The following is a 19,349-nucleotide window of genomic DNA, read 5'->3' as shown; positions in this document are numbered from 1 at the left end:
CAGGGCCGGGGTCAGAAATCCAGGGCGACACTGAAGTGGCTCAGGAGAGGAAGCAGAAGCCTGAAACTCCTCAGAGACACTTAGTGTCTGTGACCTGAACGCTGCTGAACTGTGGGTGGAGAAGGCTGTCTGGGGGGACCTCAGGGAATAAAGATGAGGGAGACGGGGTTAAGGCCACCTTCATCCTTGCCATGCTGTTGGGGGAACTCGGTGGAACTGTGTCAAGCTGGGGCCATGCCAAAGAGCAATGAGCTGCGGGGTCTGCAGAGGAAATATCTGAGCAGTGACGCGTTCAGTGTGCTGCGTGGCTTCTTTCAGGCACTCACAATGAAATGAGAGAACAGAGAAATGATTTATAGATGGGACTTATAATTAAAAAGAAAGCACAAAAGTAAAACTGTTGGAAGTTTGGGGCCTGGAGTGTGACGAATGAAAAGGAGAGCAGGAAGGGTGTGACCATGTGCTGTTTGCTAAGGAGATAGCTGTGGATGGGAGGAGATGGGTTCGATTCCTCAGGACAATGGGTAAGGACACCAGGTACTAAGACCCACAAGCTCAGCCAGGACCCAGGCACAGAGTTTCCAGAGACGCACTCACTGCCTGTGCTGCCTTAGGACTCTGCTGCCCAAATTCTTCAACAGTCCTAGATATGCTCAAGTGACCCAACGTGTCACTCCAGAGGTGCCAGCCGTAAACCTCGGCAGCAGCCACTCAGTGCCAACTCTACAGGCGTGCGGGATGAAAATGCTACGGGACAGGGTGGCTGCCGCCCAGATTCCAAAGGATACTACAGACAGCCCAGGGCCCACACAGAGATGTCGTGAGGCAGAGCCACTGCAGAGAACCTCACAAAGTCATCCTCTACTGGAGCCCTGAGACCCAAACAGCAGGACCACCAAGGTGTAGACAGCAGGACCACCAAGGTGTAGCTCCAGCCTGGGAAAGCTGCAGGCAGAGACTCCAGCCTGCAAGTGCTGCAGGGTGGCTGAAGCCTTGGGGACCCAACCCCTGCCCAGTGCGCCCAGGATGTAGGACCTGGAATCAGAGGCTATACTCAGTGTTAAGACCCAGTGGTGACCTCTGCTGCAGTGGTGCTTACTTGAGACCAGGCAGTCCTTCCTTCTTGCCTATATCTCCCTTCTGGAACGGGAATGCCTGTCCTAAGTCTGTCCCTCCCTTGTGATTTGGAACTTGGTCATCTGTTTGGTTTCCCAGGTTGGCAGTGGGAAGGATCTGCCTCAAGGTGAGCCATGCGTAGTTTGCTGCCCACATCTGACTTCAATGACCCTGGACTTCGGGTGTTGGGATGGAATGAATGCACTGTGCATGGGAGGAGGGCATGGATTTGGAGGTCAGGGAGGAACGCTATTGCTGGAATGTGTCCCCCAAGCTTACATATCAGAAACCTAACCCCCAAGGCAAAAGTGTTAAGAGGCAGGGCCTTTAACAGGAAATCAAACCATGAGGCTTTGAGTTCACGATGGCTTCAGGTTATTAGAAGCAGTTTCACTATTGCTGGGGTGGGTTTGTCATGAAAGTGAGTTTGTGCTCCTCTTTTTCTCTCTCCCACAAGCACCCTCTTGCCCCTCTGCCAGATGCCACCCCCTTGATTTCTGACCTTCCAGCCTCTAGAATTGGAAGAAATAAATTTTTTCATTATAAATTATCTAGTCTCTGGTATTCTGTGATAGCATCACTAAACAGACCAAAACAATTTTCTTCTCCTTCTCCTTCTCCTTCTCCCTTCTCCTCCTCCTCCTCCTTCTCCTTCTTTTGTACCAGGGATTGAACCTGGATCCTTGTGCTTGTGAGGCAGGCGGTGGAACCACTGACCTAAATCCCTGGCCCCCCAAAATAATCTTCTAATGGCCCCATGAGGTGGGCTCTACAATCATTCCCTCTTTATAGCTGGAGAAACTGAGGCACAACGAGCTTAAGGAATATGTCAGCGTCACTCAGCTGGAAAGTACCAGAGCGGGGTTCATGCCATGCTGTCTGATGTACAAACTAGGTTCTTAATGGTCACCCCTACTGCCCCAGGGGATTAGGCACAGAGAGGACGTTTGGCCCCATGTGACATCCCAGGGCTGAGACCAGGAGAGCCCCACCCAACTCCCTGACCACCAGGGCTGGGGCCTCTTTGCACCTGTGTCAGCCTGGCCCAGGGTCCCCCTGTCTCTCCAGATGCACAGGTGGCCACCAGGCCCGTAAGCAGTGACAAGGGATTGGCAGGCAAAGGGGGCCATCAGACACACTGAGGAGCAGGGCAGAAGATAAACTCCAGGCTGTGGCACCAGAGTGCCCAGGAACCTCTGGCACCTCAGTTCCCACATCTGTAACACAGGCAGGTCAGGGCCGCCCAGCAGGTTCAGCGTGAGCAGTGTGGGTCCAGTGCCTCCCTTAAAACAGTGGGTGAAGCGGGGTCCTGAAGCAAAATCAGAGCCTGCCATGCTAGTCTGAATCCTGCCCAACTCTCCAGCTGTGTGGCCTGGGTGGGTCACTCCAGCCTGGCCCCTAGTTCCTCCACTGTAGAGTGAAGATAACAAAAGCAGAACATTTGCCACACTTGACAGTGTCTTAGCCACTGGCATTTTTTATTATCCCAGGGCATCTTCCAGCTGCCCCCAGGGCCCTTCCTTCTGACCAGAGGTCTGGGGAGCAGACCACAGGTGGAATCACAGGCACAGGCAGAAGACCAGGCTGGGCCCAGGCCCCAGTTCTGGTGTTGGAGCCGCCCAGGTCCCTTCCTGCACGAGAGGAGAGAGCCACCCACTGCTTCGTGTCCCAGACAGTTTCCTGCTGCAGGTGGGTGTCACACAGACCACACACGCACATGGGCACACATGTGCACGCATCCAGGTCCCCACTGGGACAACCAGGGCCTGGTGCAAAATCCACATCCATTCCTCGGCCCCTGCCAGGCACAGGACACAGACAAGTTTGATCCAGTTCTGCCTCTAGAACCAGGATCAATACACACTCCCCCCAGGGGCCTCCACTAGGCACATGGGAACAGGCAGAACGACATCCCTCTGCCACACAAGGAACAGGTGGTAGTGTGTGTGTGTGTGTGTGTGTATGTGTGTGGTGCGTGTGTGTGCACAGAGCCTGTGCCACCCCCTCCTCCAGCCCTGCTCCTTGGCCCTCCTTGTCAGGCCACCCAGCATTACTGTGCTGCCTCCTGTGCCAGCAGGTAGCCTCCTGACTTCCTCACACTTCTGATTTCATCCCTGTGCCACCCCTACTGGGGGCTCAGAGCTGCTGTCACTGAGGCAGGGAGAAGCTGTCCCCAAAATCACACCACATCCCTCTGCCAGTGGTGCTCATGGCAACCTTGGTAATTGATACCTAAAGGAGGGCAGCAAGCGCCAGAGTCACTACCCCTCCAGTCCACAAAACCAAAATGTCCCAGGATCCAACCATCGCCAGCTGCTGATTGAGTGGCTCTGCTGCCTGCCACCCAGGAGAGCCACAGCCACCAGCCCCATGATGAGACCTCCACACGTGCCAGGATGCAATAAAAGGCTTCCTGTGGCAACACATCCCCTCTTCCTTCCAACACCCCACAAGGCAGTGACGTGGCACCCGCTGACAGGTGAGGAGACTGAAGCACAGAGGAGCCGGGAGGCCTACCTGCAGCCACACAGCTCCCAGGTGGGGACAAAGCAGATTTCCTAGGTGGAGGCTACAAGCCTGGCTCCTCCTCTGTGCCGGAGTGTGGATGGGCAGCCTGGGCAGCACGGGCGCAGTTGGTCCCATAGACGTGAACTCATCCACCCTCCTGCCTGTTTCCATCCCCCCAACCCAGGGCACCCGACACAGGGTAGAGGAGAGTAACAAGTGACTCTACATCCCCACCAGGATCTGTCCCTACCTGTCAGCCTGGGTGTCCCCACCTGAGGGAACAAGCTGCTCTCTCTCACTGGTGGCTGTTGCTAAGATGAATGAGCTCGTTAAAGGGTGGGAACAGTTTCTTGGCGATGTAGAAAGAGGTCTAAGAAGAGCAACCGTGGTGAATTAGCAACAGTTCCAGGCAGACCACCCGGGGTGGTGTCTCCACCTAGGACAGAAGCCTGTGCTGTCCCCTGCAGGGGTCTCGGCTCCCAAGGCCTGCACTCCTCTCCTGCCCAGGTCCTGCAGACTCTTCCCAGGCTCTGCGCCTAAATAACTGCTATGTACTTCAGCATATATTGAGCACCAACTGTGTGAATGGTCTTCAACACCCAACACAATGCCCAGGACACACTGCTAGAAGCCCTTTTCACAGATGAGAAACATGAGGGGTCAACCTTGAGCCCCCCTCAGCTCCCCATCCCTGAGGCCGCAGCTTAGGGATGCCACCATCTCCCCACTCACAGGGGAGGCAAAGCTACCTTAGCAAACACTTGAGCCCCACATCCAGGACTGTGACCCCTCTGAACCAAGTAGCCCCCGCCCTCTGATTCCTAACCTCTCCCCTCTTCGCCCAGTTACTCAATAGGCCCCAGGACGGTGGTGGAGGAAAGAAAAGATGAGACTCAGAAGACGAAAGAGGAGGAGGGGTGGCAGAAGCCCAGGGAGAGGAAGTGGGCCCTAGGACACTGTGTTGTGCATATGTAGGCCTGCTCAACCCTACTGCATGGCAGCAGCTCAGCTTGCATAGGCAGGGGCCAGGGCTGGGAGTCTTCTGTGAGACACCTGCAGAGAGAGAGCAGGAAGGGGTGAGGACAGTTGGACTATCCTGCACTCAATGCCCACCATGGCTGCCCCGGCCTGGTCGCCAGTCCAGAGCAGAAGGAGCAAGGAGACCTGGACTCTTCCTTCCGGGAGCCCTCGGGCAGCCTGAGGATGCCAGACCAGTGTCACAGGCCCATGGCTGCTCCCCGTCTACAGCATGGCCAGCTGCAGGAAGCTGGGAAGTGGAGCTCCCAGAGGTAGACTTGTGCCCCACCTGCACCCAAGGCCTGGAGCAGCCTCCACTATTCACGCCTGCCCACAGCACAGGTGTCTGGTCCCTGACACAGGGCTGGGCCTCAGAGCCTCAAACCCCAGGCCTCTCCTCCACCTCTGCCCAGAACCTCCACCTGGCCCAGCTCAGCACTGTCACCAACTCACCCTGCGACCCTGGGTCAGTCCTTTCCCTTCTCTGTGCTTTTATGTCACCATGGGCAGAGGCAAGTACATCAGTCACTGGACAGAGCGTGCCACTCCCTCCCCAGGTTCCGATCACTAGGTCCAGGGCACAGCCTGAGAATCTGCATTTCCAACAATCTGCTGCCACCTGGAGTCACACTGAGAACTGCTGGCTGGGAAGATGTGTGCAGACTGCAAAGGAGACCATAGCAGAACTGAGACACACATGCACCTGACTCAAAGCAGCCACAGCAAGAAACGAAGCTCCAACACACCACAGAGACTGGGCAGGGGTGGGCTGAGGGCTAGTGCATTCATAGAAGGCTTCCTGAAGAAGGTGAAGATCAAATTCACTATTTTTACATCTTATTGTCTTATTAAACAAGTACTGTACTGGAGAACATGCAAGTGTTCTCTTTCTAAAAGCTTCAAACACAAAAGCCTGTAGAGTAAACACTCCCCTCCTGAGCACCTCTCCAGAGGGACTGACTGCCATCCCTGCAGTGTGGAACTTCCACTCTGTTTGTACAGACAGGTGCACACACATGTGCATACACACACACACATACACACACACACACACACACACACACAGAATGGACACCAGGGAGCACAGCTTTTACGTGCTGCCCAACTGGGGATTTGCCTGGGTTGCTGCTGCCACTGAATGTTCTCCCATTGAGTTCATATGGGATGGCTTTAGCTCCTAGGTCAGATGCCCTCCAGTCTCTCCCACCTTCAATAGCTTCACCTCCACCTGACATTACTTTGCCTACATGGGTGTGTCCTTGCTCCTTGTCTGTCTCCTCATCTTTTTTTTTTAATGTCTCCTCATCTTAACTTGTCCCCGTCAGGCAAGGAGGACTGTACCCAGCTATTCACCTCTGTACTATGAGCAGTGCTTGGTGCCCTGGGGGTTGTCAGCAACTCTGATGGGCGGATGGATGGATGGATGGACAGATGGACAAATGGATGAAAAGGTGGGTAGATGGATGGATGGGTAGATGGGTGGATGGATAGGTGGACAGATGGACAAATGGATGAAAAGGTGGGTAGATGGGTGGATGGGTAGATGGGTGGATGGATAGGTGGATGGATGGATGGGTGTGGGGATAATGGATAGATAGGTGGATGGGTGGTTAGGTATGTGGGTGGATCAATGCATGGACCAATGGACTAATGGGTGAACAGGTGGGTAGATGGGTGGATGAATGAGTAGATGAGTGGATGAATGGACAGATGGGTCAGTGGGTGGATGGAAGGGCACAGCCACCTCTCCCTGACCCCAAAGCGTGTCTTCTTACTCCCACAGAAGCTGCCCCACCCCACCCACCTCAGGAAGAAGTGGGAAGGAGCCGGAGGGCATTCCAGTAGGGCAGGACACTAATGCAGGCTGGGAGCTAGAGCCCCAGATACACACCAGACTGCAGGGGCCTGAGGCCTCCCCAGAACGCCATCCCAACATCCCAGCCCAGGTCTGGGTGCTCACACCTGCCAACCAGGCTGTTCAGGAGGGAGCTTGGGGCAGCCGGCAGCTGAGTGCGACTGGCGGGGGGCCAGGACGCCTGCCAACAGCTGGCACTGCTGCCAGGCAGCCAAGTAATCGTGTTAGCCAGCGGAAATTGGTCCAGGGAGTTTTTTCCTTCGCCTCCCATTTTCTTTCTCTTCCCTTCCCCCCTCAGAGCTGCAAGCCTCAGAAGATTGATCTTTGCCTGAATCGGAGGAGATAACTCGATATAATGAACTCCACTGTCCCTCTTGCTGTTTGGAGCTTTAAAAAATTTAAAAAGGCTGGGGACAAAAAAGCTGTCCTCAGGTTCTCTGGGGCTGTTCCACCTCCCTTGGAAGCCCGGGGCCTGCCCTCCTGCCCCTCTCCCAACCCTCCATCTGCCTCCTGCCCTCCTCCCTCAGCTCCCTCGAGATGCCTGCATGGAACCAAGGTTAAAAATATCCCCTTTCTCTGGCAGGTTTTAAAAATAATGTCAGTGAGGTCAGGATTGGGCCCACCAATGCCCAGCCTCCCATAGTACCCACCCCACGGCCGTCCCCACTCCCAGAGTCCCCAGCCAACCCAGGATGGCAAGCGGGCTCATCCACCTGCTCTGAAAGTGTCCCAAGGCGGGGGGCAGTAGAGGCCTACTGGGTCACTGCCAGTGATGGCTTTTGTTCCTCCAAGGAGGTCTTTAGGAGCTGTCTCATGGCACGGGAAGCACAGCGCCCACCCCACGGGGTCCCTCAGTCCCTCCCAGCCTGGCAGCCACTCCTGCCTGGCATCCTACATACAGCCATTTATTGAGCACTTACTCTGTGCCAGGCACTGGGCTGGGAGCCAGGGGCCCACAGACCACCAAACCCTCGGTGTCCTGACTTTGGGGGGTATAATGCCTGGTGGCAAAGGCAGTCATCAATCAAAGGTCACACTTAGGTGTGGGGGGCACTGGCTCAAGAACTGCATGGAGCATGCTCGTGGAGGGCCTCCTGAGGAGGTGTCCTTGGGGCACAAGCTCAAGACAAACATGACTGAAAGGGGGAGCCAGCCAGGGCCCCTGCCCCGTCTCTCTGACCACAGAGAGAGGCCAGATCCCATATTACTCACCTGGCATTCAAGGCCTTTCCCAGTCTGACCTCCAGCCCCAAGACCTCGTTATCTCCAGGCTCCTCCTCCATAGTGGAGCTCGAACGTCGCCTCCATGGCCTCAGAGTGGAAGTTGCTGCTCCCTCTAGGCCCCACACAGTGCTCCTCTCTGGCCATGCACAGGCCACACCGGGCCCGCTGAGTGTTCCCAGCCACCTGCCACATGGGTCATGCAGGGCCTGGAGCACATGGCAAGGGGAAGAAGACAATCGGGAAGCCCCCCACAGGTTTCTGACCCAGGCCAGAAAGGGTGGAGACATCGGGACAGTGGTGGCCACAGGATCAGGGCTTCAAATACACAAGGGTTTGGCCTCAGAGCAGGGCTGGGGTCAGGCTTAGGAGAGCTCAGGAGGGGCAGCCACAGGGCGAGACGTGGCCAAGCTGATCTCTAGCCTGCACTCCTGTTAAAGAGTTAGCATCTGTCCCATCCCTCAAGAAAACCCTGGAATCTGCCCTGGCTGAGCTTAGGTTTCCACCCTCCACCAACTCACTGGTCCCATTGGACTCTGGCCCCAGGAAGGCCCCTGCTGCCCCTCCTGAGGCCCACAGCCCAAAGCTCACATCCCCAGAGCACCCTGGGGGCTAAGGCCAGGCTACCCCGGAGGGCTGCTGCAGCCAGCCACTCTCCCCAGGCCTGCCACCGCCACCACCACCGCCGCCAGCAAGTAATACGGCAGCCTGACCTTGTGGCTCCACAGGCAAGTGCTTCCTGCCTCAGCCTCCCCAGAGTGTGTGCCTGGGCTCTTTGGGCTTTGCTAGGTATCGAACCCTGTGGCTTCCCAAGACCTCAGACACCTCCCAAGACACCAGAAAGAAGAGGGACCCATGGAAATCGGGGTGCAGAGGGAGGGGAAGAGCCTGATGGGAAGGAGGAGAGGGGCAGGGCCCCCATCAGCAAGCCAAGCCGGAGTCCTCCTCCATATCCTCACAGAAGGGGGTGCCCGCGGGAGGCCCACAAGACGGGGGCTGCTAGGGGGCTGGTCGATCCGCTGAGTCCTGGCACCCACCTCAGGCTGAGCCCAAGACCCTTTCTAGAAAGAGAGGCAGAGCCAGGTATGGTGCTACACACCTGTAATCTCAACCATCCTGGAGACTGAGGCAGGAGGACCATCCAGAGTTTGAGGCCAGCCTGGGCTATGAGAGAGTTCAAGGCCAACGTGAACTATGTAGCAAGACCTTGTCAAAAAAAGGGGAGAGAAGAGAAGGAGAAGGGAGAGGCAGAAGATGGTGGGGGGTGTGGGAAAGCTGAGCTGACTCTCAGGGCAGGGGTAGAGCACAGAGCTCCAGGGTCTCCCCAAGGCCTTGGCTCTCTTGACCCCTCCTTCCCCTACCCCTCCGGCCTCCTCATCAGGAGGGCTCCCCAGGGAGACATGGCAGCCCCTCCTCCTCCCTGGGCTCCTTCTCATCTGCCTCCCTCCCTCCACGTCCCCGTCCTGCCCCCTCACTACAAGCCCGCCTGTGCTGAGCACAAACACCCAACAGCCCCAGTGCCCACTACACCCTCTGTGCCTGCCCCACCCAGTAGAGTTGAGGGGTGAGAGGGCCCAGATTCCTGGGGATAGGTTCCCAGCCCGGGCGTCCTTCTAAAGGAACAGGCAGCCCCAAACAGCCCTGGTCTTGTGAAGACAGAATCTCCTCCCAAATGACAATGGGGGCAGAGCTGCCTTGCTCTCTCCTCGAGGAAGCTTTACCTGGTGGAATTACAGTTCTGTATAAAAGCAGAGGCAGACATCAAGTCGGCGAGGTGAGGAGGGTGGGATGCAGGAAGGAGGTGGAGATCTAACGCTCAGGAGGGAGAGGATTGCCCGGGCCAGGGCCAGAGCGGGTGGTCCTCCCAACCAGGCATGGTAGATGGGGGCCCAAGGGCCCCTGGGGACACTTGGTAACCCCCTTCCCTTACTGAGCCAGCAAGCCAACCAGCAGGTGTCCCCGACCATCTCCTGCGTGGCAGGTCCTCAGGTCCTGGGATGGGCAGGTGTGGGAGACAGACAGGATCCTCAAAGAGCCCTGAAGAGAAGCTGCCCTGGGCAGAGTCTGGCCCAACACCTCCCAAGGCGGCATCCACACTGGTGGACAGAGGCACCTCTGAGACCCTGGGACAACCCAGAGTAGAGGAGGCAGCAGAGGTCTGGAAGAAGACAGGCATTGGCCCAGTCCTGCACCTCCATCTGTAGCCGCCCTCAGCTGGGGGCTGGGGCCCTGGCCTCCGGACATCCCTAAGAATGACAGCAGCTGACTTTGAAAAACAGGTATAAGGTAGGCAGCACTACGCCTGACCTCACCACATAAACTCAGTGGTTAACACACCTGGCTGAGTCCTATCTATACCCCATCCTGAGAGGAATCCAGACCAGAGAGGTTTAGCGCCCATCCAAGATGGCACACAGTGAGTGGGGCAGCCAGGATTCTCAGCAGGCAGCAGCTCACAGCCTTCACCCCGACCCTGCCCCACACACACCAGGCACCACTGACACCTGGGGCCACTGCACCCCAACCCGTCTCCATCCAGAGCCCTTCTCTGCAGAAAGCCTGCAGACAACTGCAGGACCACAGGGGACCTGTGGGCATGGGAACCTAAGGATCTGTGAGTGCTCAATGGATCCCATCCCTCCCCAAACCCAATGATGAAGCAGCTCCTCTTCTGCTGGCCAATTCCTGGCCAGCTATGCTTTAGGTCCAAAGCTGCTTCCTCAAAAAGCTGACCCTGATTGCCCTCACATTCCTTGGGGGACCCTGAGCCTGTGAGCAGACACAAAAGGCAGAACTGCCCCCATGCCACCTGGGTAATGGGTGGTTGGGTGCCTGCAAGGGAGAAAGCCCTGCTTGCAAGATAATGGGCAGCCCTACCCTGGGGAGGCTCCAGTGGGAGCAAGCTGCACCCACTGGCAGCAAGGCTAAAGTGATGGATGGCGGCACTCAGGAAGAAATAAATCCGGAGGCATGTCAGGTGAGCTGGGGGGTGGGTCCATCTCCAAGATGTTAATGACTGTGCTGGCCGGGCAGACAGCAGCAGACCCCTGCCTCTCACGCTCTATAGCTCCTGGTTCTCAGAATTGGAAACAGAAAGTACTGGGGGCCCCAGGATTAGCTGCTCCAGACCCAAGGCCCCACTGGACAGATGGCAACACTGAGGCCAGCAGTGACAGGGACGCACTCAAGGTCGCACAGGAGTTACCTCCAAAAGCCAGACAGGGGCTGAACCCGCAGCCCAGCCTCTGCAGCCTCTCCCTCGGGACCTCTCCAAGACTCCCTGACCACCTTGTCCCAGGCCCAGGGCTGCCCCCACAGAGTGCCGATCTGAGTTCCATGTCACTCCCTCCCCAGGCCCAGCAGGAGCCCACACTTCCTCCCTTCTTCCACTGACCACAGGACCAAGCCACACCAACCCCCAGTGCTGGATAGGACTTCCGGCATGACCTCGGTCCCTGCATGGGCATGCCCTGCCCCCCAGATGCCTGCCAACTCTTGTCCAGGCTTTGATGGAGCCAACAGCCAGCACCCTGGGAACAAATCCCTCAATCAAATTAATGAGACACTGACAGGAGCCCTGGAGAGGGGTGGGAAAGGGCTGGAGAGCCAGGCAGACCCCGCTAGTGTCTCCATGCACTGTCACCGAGCCTGAAATGTCACCGTTAGAGGAAAACATCGTTCCGTTGCGGTTCAGCGGCATTAACGTCTCTTATCAGAGTGAGACTATCCCAGGGAGAAACTGTGGCCTCGTCATTACCCACCCGGTGCTCCTCAGCAGAGGATGGGGGGGTGGCGTGGTGACACCAGAGGAGGCGACACCAGCACTCACCGTGCACCGGGGGGTTGCCGCAATGCTGAGGCTCAGGAGATAGTGTCTGGCCAAAGGTCACACGGCCAGCAAGTGGCAGCCAGGATCCAAACCAGGGGCAGCTGAGCCCAAAGCCAGGCTCTCTCCTTCCTGGTGACCCCAGACAGGGCCACTGTGTGCCTTTGAGCCTCTGTCTAGCATAATGGGCCACCAGTCACCATGACTGCCACTGCAGGCCTTCTGGGTGGGCTTTTTGGGCCCCCAGGGGAACACAGACCGGGGCTGGGTGCCCTCCTGGCTCCAGCCCCTATGGAGGTCGTGTTGTCCTGTCACCCCGATCTGAAGGAGTCCCCGTCCTCCTCCCGAGGCTGCCAGAGTACAAAAGAACTGGCTTTGAAGCAAGAGACCCACATTCTGATGGTGTCCCAGAGTCCCTGGGCCCCAGTTTCCCCATCTGTAAAATGGGGAGTGACCCTGGTGTACAGGATCCCAGGGATCCCAGGAGGAGACCTGGGAGAAGCTGGGCAGGGAGCAGGGGTCAGGGTGAGCACTCGGGAGCTCTCTGCGTCCACACATGGCCTGCTCTCCAGTTCCCCGCGTCTGCCCTCCAGAAGACTCTGGACCCTGTGGTGGCTGCTGCAGAGAAGGTGCAGCGCTACAGAAGGTCCAGGAGAGCTGAGGAAGAAGTGATGCAGGAGAAAGGTCAGCCCTGCCCAGATGGCCACCCTAGCTGTGCCAGGAAAGGCCAGGGCCCCACCAGTCCCAGCCCTGATTCCACTGGGGCCCTAGGAAGAGGACCGAGCCAGACTCCCCTGCCAACTTCACAGATGGGGAAGGTGAGTATCCCCAAGGTCCCAGCACCAGGCCTAATGGGGACTGGAGCCTGGGTCCTCTTGGCTGCCCCAGCCCACTCCAGCCCACATCCCAAACTCCCTTCCTCACTGCCCTGAGGCTCAGCAGCTGGGGGTGCTGACCACAGGACAGGGACCCCACTGCCTTCCCTTGGGGCTGCCTCCCTCCCCCTCTCCTGCACACTCACCAGCAAATGAGTAAGAAGAATAGAATTACAGTTTGGCAACACAAGACGCAGAATTAGCAGGATTAAATATAAATAGCTATTAAAAGTGCCTTATAATTAAATTCATTTTCCAGCTATTTGTTTTACACACATATACCCGCCCACACTCATGCACACATGTGCACGCACCTGTCCCCAGCTCCATGCCACGTGGGTGTCAGGGGCCACGGGTGCCATCCAGCCTCCTCCCCAAGTCACCTCCTCCTGGAGTTCATCATCGCTGCTCTCCCTGGCTTGCTCCTCCCCAGTCGAACTCCTGACCAGCTACCCAGCCCCTTCCAGGGATCAGACAACAGTCACCGCGTTCAAGTGACACAGTCACATCCTTTTGTTTACTCGACACGTACTTGGTGGAGTGCCAGGTACTTAATCTGCACAGTATGATTTAACCCACATGACACATTCATTCCCTACTCAACAGGTACTAGTGGGCCATCTATCTCATGCCAGGGCTGTGAGTGCCGGAAATTCTTCGGCCAACAGGATACGAGCCTCTGCCCTTGTGGAGCCCGCCCTACAGGAAGCCTGGAGTCAGGCCTGGGGCCCATCCAAGCGACAGACCAGTCTAGGCCAAGAGGGGACAGCTCGAGGGCCACATGCCAGGGTGGGGACTCTGCCAGCTGTGCATCCCCCTACAGTCAGGGAGTCATCCTCAGGGAGACCTTGGAACCATGTGTGCTCGGCAAGGTCAGCTGTTTTCATGACTATCCTTGCTGACCACGGCACCACTATCCTCCTCACCTCCAGGAAGATCTCAGAGTTCGAGGAAACAGGGATGAGGCCATGGTGGGGGTGATGGTGGAGGATCGAGCCCTGGAAGGAGCATGGGATGGATCCCATGGCAGACAGAGGTGGAACGAGCACGTCCAGCAGCCATAGAAGGATTCCTGGAGGAGGGCCAGGCTCTGCTCACATGGCCTAATCTCCAGCTCCAGCCTGCACAGTGGGGAACGGCCACTCAGGTTAGGGTTAGGGTTAGGGTTAGGGTTAGGATCCTGCTCTACAGGCAGTCACATACTGGACAGGGGGCACATGTGCCCACCATGAACCAGGCCAGAGACAACACTGCAGTAAGGGTGTCCCGAGCAGTGAACCTGGGCCACCAGCTTGCTCTAAGTCCCAACTGTGTGCTGGGCACTCTGCTCTGTCTTCCCACGCAACCTACACAGCCTCCTTTTCCCACAGCAAGGACAGCACCTCCACCTTTAGAGGAGGTGACTTGAAACCCACAGAGGTCAGCTGTTTCTCGTCCAAGGTCACAGCCCTTGGGGGAGACACAGAACACAGAGCTCTGGACAGAACACAGAGCTCTGGGATCCCAAAACCTTTCCAAGAAGACCTGCTGTGGACAGAGGACGGAGGGGACCTGCTCCAGCCCTCTTATCCCTGAACCATCACCCCAAGGTAGGCTCCCCACCCTGCTGGCTCCCCACAAAGCCCCCACCATTCCACCAGTGCCAGACACTCAACTCTATAGACTTTTGTCCTAAGAGCAGGCAGCTGAGCTAATTAGAAGAGGCTCTGTCCCTTCCTCATAAGGACATTACTTCATTATCCACAGCCAAACACAGCCCCATGGTGTTCAGCAAGCCGCTCAAGCAGCTGGCAAAGCAACACAGATCAATGGGCACTGAGAGGCCTGTGCTGGCTGGGCCCCCATGGGCCTGGGGGCTCTGTCCCATCCTTCTGACAAACACCAAGGATGGGGACAATTACAGGCCAGGCAGCAAGACACCAAGGCCCCACCGACCACCCCAACCATTGTCACTCCAAGTGAAATTAGCCAGGCCAGGAAGGGAGCAGAAGGTGGGATGGATGGGGCACCACTGCTGGAAGCAAAGGGAAAACAAATCCGTGTGGGAGCCAGCGCCATACCAGGGGCACTGTCTACCTTCCAGACTCTCACAGTTAGCTGCCCAGATACCAGCTTCTTGCCATCGCCCCTCACACACAGGCTGGCCTCGCTCCAGCCCCCTCTTTAATGACCACCCTTTCTCCTCCCTCCATGTCTCCAGGCTGGGTGCCATCTCCTCCAGGGGGCCTTCCTGTCTGCTCCATCCCACAGGAAACAGCTCTGCCTCAGCCTCCACAGTCAAGACCACGGTTCCAGAGTGTGAGCTGCACCCCACTCGGCCCCTGGGGGGTGGGTGCAGCATTGTTTCATGGGTCCCTGACCCATGTGCTGGAGAGGATGGAGACCGAAGACCATACCTTCTTGGAGACCATACCTCCTGCACCGTCAAGCACACAGCAGATGCTGTGATGTCACTCAAAACCAGGTCGTTTCTAAAGCTCCTCCTGCAGCAGCAGGAACTTGGCTCTAAAGCCACAGCCCACCTTGGGACATCACAGGAGGCTCTGGTCCTCAGCGTCTCCACCTGAGGAAGCAGGGCTGGGACCAGAGTGACTTCTGTTCAGAGTGCAGGACAGGAGCTAGGCGCTGTCCACGGTGCTGAGCCAGAGTGGCCTCCCTAAGATGAAAGTGGCTGGGAACCCATGTGTCCAGACGGCAGCGCTGGGCACTGTGGGCACTGCCACGCAGGGCTGCATATTTGGCTGGGGTAGGAGCTCAGCCTTTGCCATTAGGGAACCAAGTCCAGCTGAGGACTCAGAGCCACGCTGAGAACTCGCCTGACGGAAGAGGGAATGGAGCACACACGTTATGTGTGCACACACCAGCACACACACTCCCAGTATGTGGGTAAACAGTGTCTGGCAGAGCCACACTGGCATGGAGTGTGCCAACCAGAGAAGGGCACCACCAAGCTCGGTGCCCCCACCTGGGCACAGGCCCCCCCCGTGGGGCTACTCACCAGAGGGGAAAGTGAGACTCTGTCCCTGTGTGAGAACTGCTGCCCATCTCTTCCTTCTCCAAGCAGATGGAGAGGTACTGGATACTGGAAAGCAAGAGCAGGCCGAGCCAGGAGAGAGAGCGGGAGAGACAGAGTGGGAAAAATGGAGGGGACAGGGAGGGGAAGTAGGAAAGGGAAGAAAGTGGAGGAGACAGGGGAGGAACAGGAGAAAAGGAAGGAGGGAAAGAAGAAAGGAAGGAGAAACATGAAGGAAGAAAGAAAAGAAGAAGAAAGGAAGGAAGGACATTAGAAGGAAGTTCCACCGCTCCTGGGAGCAGGTCTTGACAGGGCCTGTGCTAGCCGAGCCGCTGTCCACTTGCGCATAGTCTCTCCAGCAGCAGAAACGCCACATTATCAGTAACCATAGTCACTCTGATTTGCAGGCATTGAGCACCTTCCAGTCCTAGCCCCTGCTCTTTGCCTCGTTAGCTCACGGGCAGCCCCTCCTCCCGGGACAGGGGTTCGGGACCCCCACCCAGTGCAGCCAGCAGTCCCTCAGAGCCTGCACTCTGTCCTGGAGAGGAGGCATCTGTGGAGAGGCTCTGGGCCCAGCCCCACCTCTGGGTCCCCCTTCAGAAGTCAGGGCAGCCTGAGCCTCTGTGCCCAGGAACAGTCACCCGGGCCCTTAGCAGCCTCATGCCACGCTTCCGTAAAATTCAGTTTCTCCACCTATAAAACAGGGTCTGGGGTTCTGCAGCTCCCAAGGTGGCTGCAAAGCCCGAGGCAGACAGGTGATGGGGAACACAGAGACCTGTCCAGGGCCATGCACAAGACTGGTGTAGCCTCTCCCCCCACCGGCTGGGGCCTGGGGGAAAGGGGACCAGGCCATGCCAGAAGGGCCCATTCAGTCCCCCATGGGAGCACAGAAATGCATACACTGCAGAGAGTTCCCATTCCTGCCCCCAGTGCCCAAGCCAGGCAGGTGCCCCACTGGCCTTGGGGAAAAAGGAACCAGCCCCAGGGATCTGGTGGAGGAAGAGGAAGGTCCCCAGCAGGACAGGGTCAGAACCCCACTCCAGCGAGGGAGCTCAGGTCAGCAGGCTCTGGCCCCAGACAAACTCCAGATTTGCAGAGGAGCCAGATCCAAGGTCATATCCTCTAGGCCTTCACAATGTAGGTGGGGAAACTGAGGCACAGAGGCAGAAAGGTTTTGAAGCCAGACCTGGAGTCCGTCTCTGAGCCTCCTCTTCTTTATCTGTAAAATGAACTCATCTCTTGGTTGTAGGCAGGATGACAGGCACAGCTGCCCACACCTGGAGCTTAGCAAACAGAGCTTCCAACATTCACCCGGCTATAGCTGCACTTTCCATTTAACACCTTCCCAGAGGTTGCCAGGAAATTCCCTCCTGGCTTCTCTTCACAAGTGTTTATTGAACATGTGCCATGCACCAGGCATCTTGAGCCACCTCCCAGCTCCCCTCCACAAAGGTCTCTGGCATGTGCTGGCTGACTGCTCCTCCTTCCTGACACCACATACACACCCTGGTTGGCTCCTCCCCCATCCCCTCCACTGACTGAATTCCCTTTCCATCCTCCAGGGCCTGACCCACCCCTGGCTCTTCCAGGAAGCCTTCTCTGGTGGCTCCCAAGCAGCATCCTTCTCATCCTACACAGAGGGTGTGGCTGACCATTCAGTAGCCAAGCTCCAGCTACCAGGAGCTCACAAGTGCCTGTCCCTGCAGAGGCCCCGGGAAACCCAGGCTGGGCCCCACCCCACCCAGCCCTCCTTACTCCCTCTGCAGGGAGTCCTGCTCTCGGCACCTCTCCTCTCCGGAGGGCAGCGAATAATCCTTCAAGTGTGCCCATGCCGGGCTGCAGAAGCTCTGGAAGCTGGTGCCCTTGCCATCATTGCCCCTCAGCACCCGGCCACAGCCCCGTGAGGAGCCCAAGCCCACTCGCTGGCTGAGATGGCTCCTTAATCACTGCTAGTGCCTCTCTCGGCCTTGGCAGTGTCAGGCCGCAATAATATATGAAGAACATTCATTTATTCCCCAACTTCCCACTCAAGAGAAGATCTATGACATTGTAGGAATGGATTTATCCTGACACCCAGCTTTCAGCAAAGTGAGGCTAATTGAAACATTTAAGTCAATCCCTCCTCCCCTCCCCTCTCTGCCCCTCCCTTCCCACTTTTTTTAAAGATAACAGGAAGGTGAAGGATGGGAGGGAAAGTGTAAGTGATTTGGGGGCTAAAGGCAAAGGAGAGGAAAGGGGAGCTTAGTGGGGTTTCTCCAGCCCTCTCCAGCCTCATCTTGGAAAAAGTCAGTGTGCAGTGGGTGCAGAAGAAAGCCCTGCTCCCTGAGCTGACCATGCACCCCCGGGGGCAGGCCACCCCCAACGCTGGGCCTCTGCTTCCTCACCTGCAAAGGGTCTGGCACTAGACACTGTCCTCGCCAACTTCCGAAGCTGGCTCTTCTGTCCTGTCCCAGGTGTTCCTTCCCATCGTGACGCCTGCCCAGGATGGCCACTCCAAAAGAAATAGCACTGAGCTCAGGGTGTTGAGGGCAGTCAGAGCGTGCTTCACAGGAGAGGTGAGCCCTGAGGATGGCCCCAGGTCTAAGAGCACAGCTTCCTGAGCCCAGGCCTGGCCTCCTCCCATTCCTGCTTTCCCCTTTGCTATGACCCTCTACCTGCCTCAGTTTCTTCATCCGAAAGACAATCATAGTGAGCATGCCTAATCCAGGGGGTCATCAGATGGGGCCACTGTCCAGGAGCAGCCTGCCAGAGTCAGCTCAGCCCAGGGGGCGCTGGGACCATGGCCAGTCTCCCCACTCACACACGCCCACCAAGGGTTGGAAAGAGTAAGTGATCAGGCTGGACATGGAGACACCAGCCCCAGGGTCTGCACACAGCAGGTGCTCAGCAGGGGACCCCTTCACCTCAGCACCATCCCCTAATCTCAGGCACAGCGAGGGGTGGAGCAGCACAGGTCTCATGCCTGGCTGGGAACAGGGACCACACTAGATGTGACAGACTGGGGTGGTGACGGGAGAAAGGCGTCTGTTCTGAGGGGGCGTCTGTGTCTCAGAACCCTTGCTCTAATTGTGTGTCCAACTAAAACACATCAGTTGACGACACAGTGGCTTTAATCGAAGAGTTCCTGTGTTATTCTTAAAGCTGCCCCTGAGCCAACACACTGAGCCCTGGGCCCTGGCCATGGCTACACTCACCTATGCCAGCTAGAGCTCTCCTCACAGGCAGCTGTGCCCCAGAAAGTACCTGCCAGGGCTCAGGGGCCCCTCCCAAGTGGGCCCTGATAACAATGCAAAGGAGGTGGCTGCTTTTTCCTCCTTAAAAGGGAGTGCGGCAGTGACTCATGCCTGTTTTTCCAAAGCAGCCCTGTTTCTGGTTCTTTCATGCACACCTGGCGGCTCCCTCCCCGGGGCAGGGATGGAAGGGAGCCCATGGCAGCCCAGGCTGGGAACAGAGGGACTTGGTGGGGGGTGGTGTCCACAGGCTGCAGGGCCTGGAGCAGGCAGGGGGCCAGCTGCTCACCAGGACGCTTTCTCTGGCCGGCTCTGTAGTTTTTAGAAGATTAGACTCAGTTGCCAACTTTTACAAACCACATAGAAATCTGGATTTCTGGCTTCTCTTGGGAAATAATAATCTGGCCACACAGGGAATGTGTGTGTCTGTGGTAATGATCGGCTAGGGCTGGCAGGTGGCCCACCCATCCCCCACAGTCCCCACCTGTCTGCTTTTCTCACTCCCTCTCCCCTGCCTGGTCCCTGGGGCATTTGAGCCTGAGGCCCCTGTTCCGCGGAGACTGGCACCAGATCTCTAAACCTGCCCTATGTCTGCCTGGGGCTGGGGGAACTGGGACACAGGAAGAGGACGATGTCAGTCCATCCTGGGTGACAAAGGGGGACAGTGGGGTGGGGGACAGGGCTCACA

At 57.3% G+C, this 19,349-nt stretch overlaps 1 protein-coding gene across 7 annotated transcripts in view; it reads right to left on the bottom strand.

Moving 5' to 3' along the window:
• Lingo1 (leucine rich repeat and Ig domain containing 1) overlaps positions 1-19,349 on the bottom strand; it is a 142,888-nt gene that overhangs the window by 84,213 nt on the left and 39,326 nt on the right. For 2 of the 7 annotated variants that reach the window (XM_087210261.1, XM_087210264.1), the window contains exon 3: positions 15,417-15,500. The exons of 3 other annotated variants lie outside the window; for them this stretch is intronic. The gene's annotated coding sequence lies outside the window, so the exon portion shown is untranslated. Of the gene's footprint in view, positions 1-7,708; positions 7,729-9,106; positions 13,540-15,416; positions 15,501-19,349 lie in introns of those variants that run through there. 2 more of the 7 variants (XR_002391556.2, XM_013068265.3) reach the window with 2 other exon arrangements.

Source organism: Heterocephalus glaber, unplaced genomic scaffold (genome assembly GCF_053883595.1).
Source record: "Heterocephalus glaber isolate CG9 unplaced genomic scaffold, H.glaber_assembly_v1.0 deba00001140, whole genome shotgun sequence".
NCBI classification, from domain to species: Eukaryota; Metazoa; Chordata; class Mammalia; order Rodentia; family Bathyergidae; genus Heterocephalus; species Heterocephalus glaber.
Note: the sequence above shows the minus strand (reverse complement) of the source record. Positions and strands in the feature narration are given on the sequence as shown.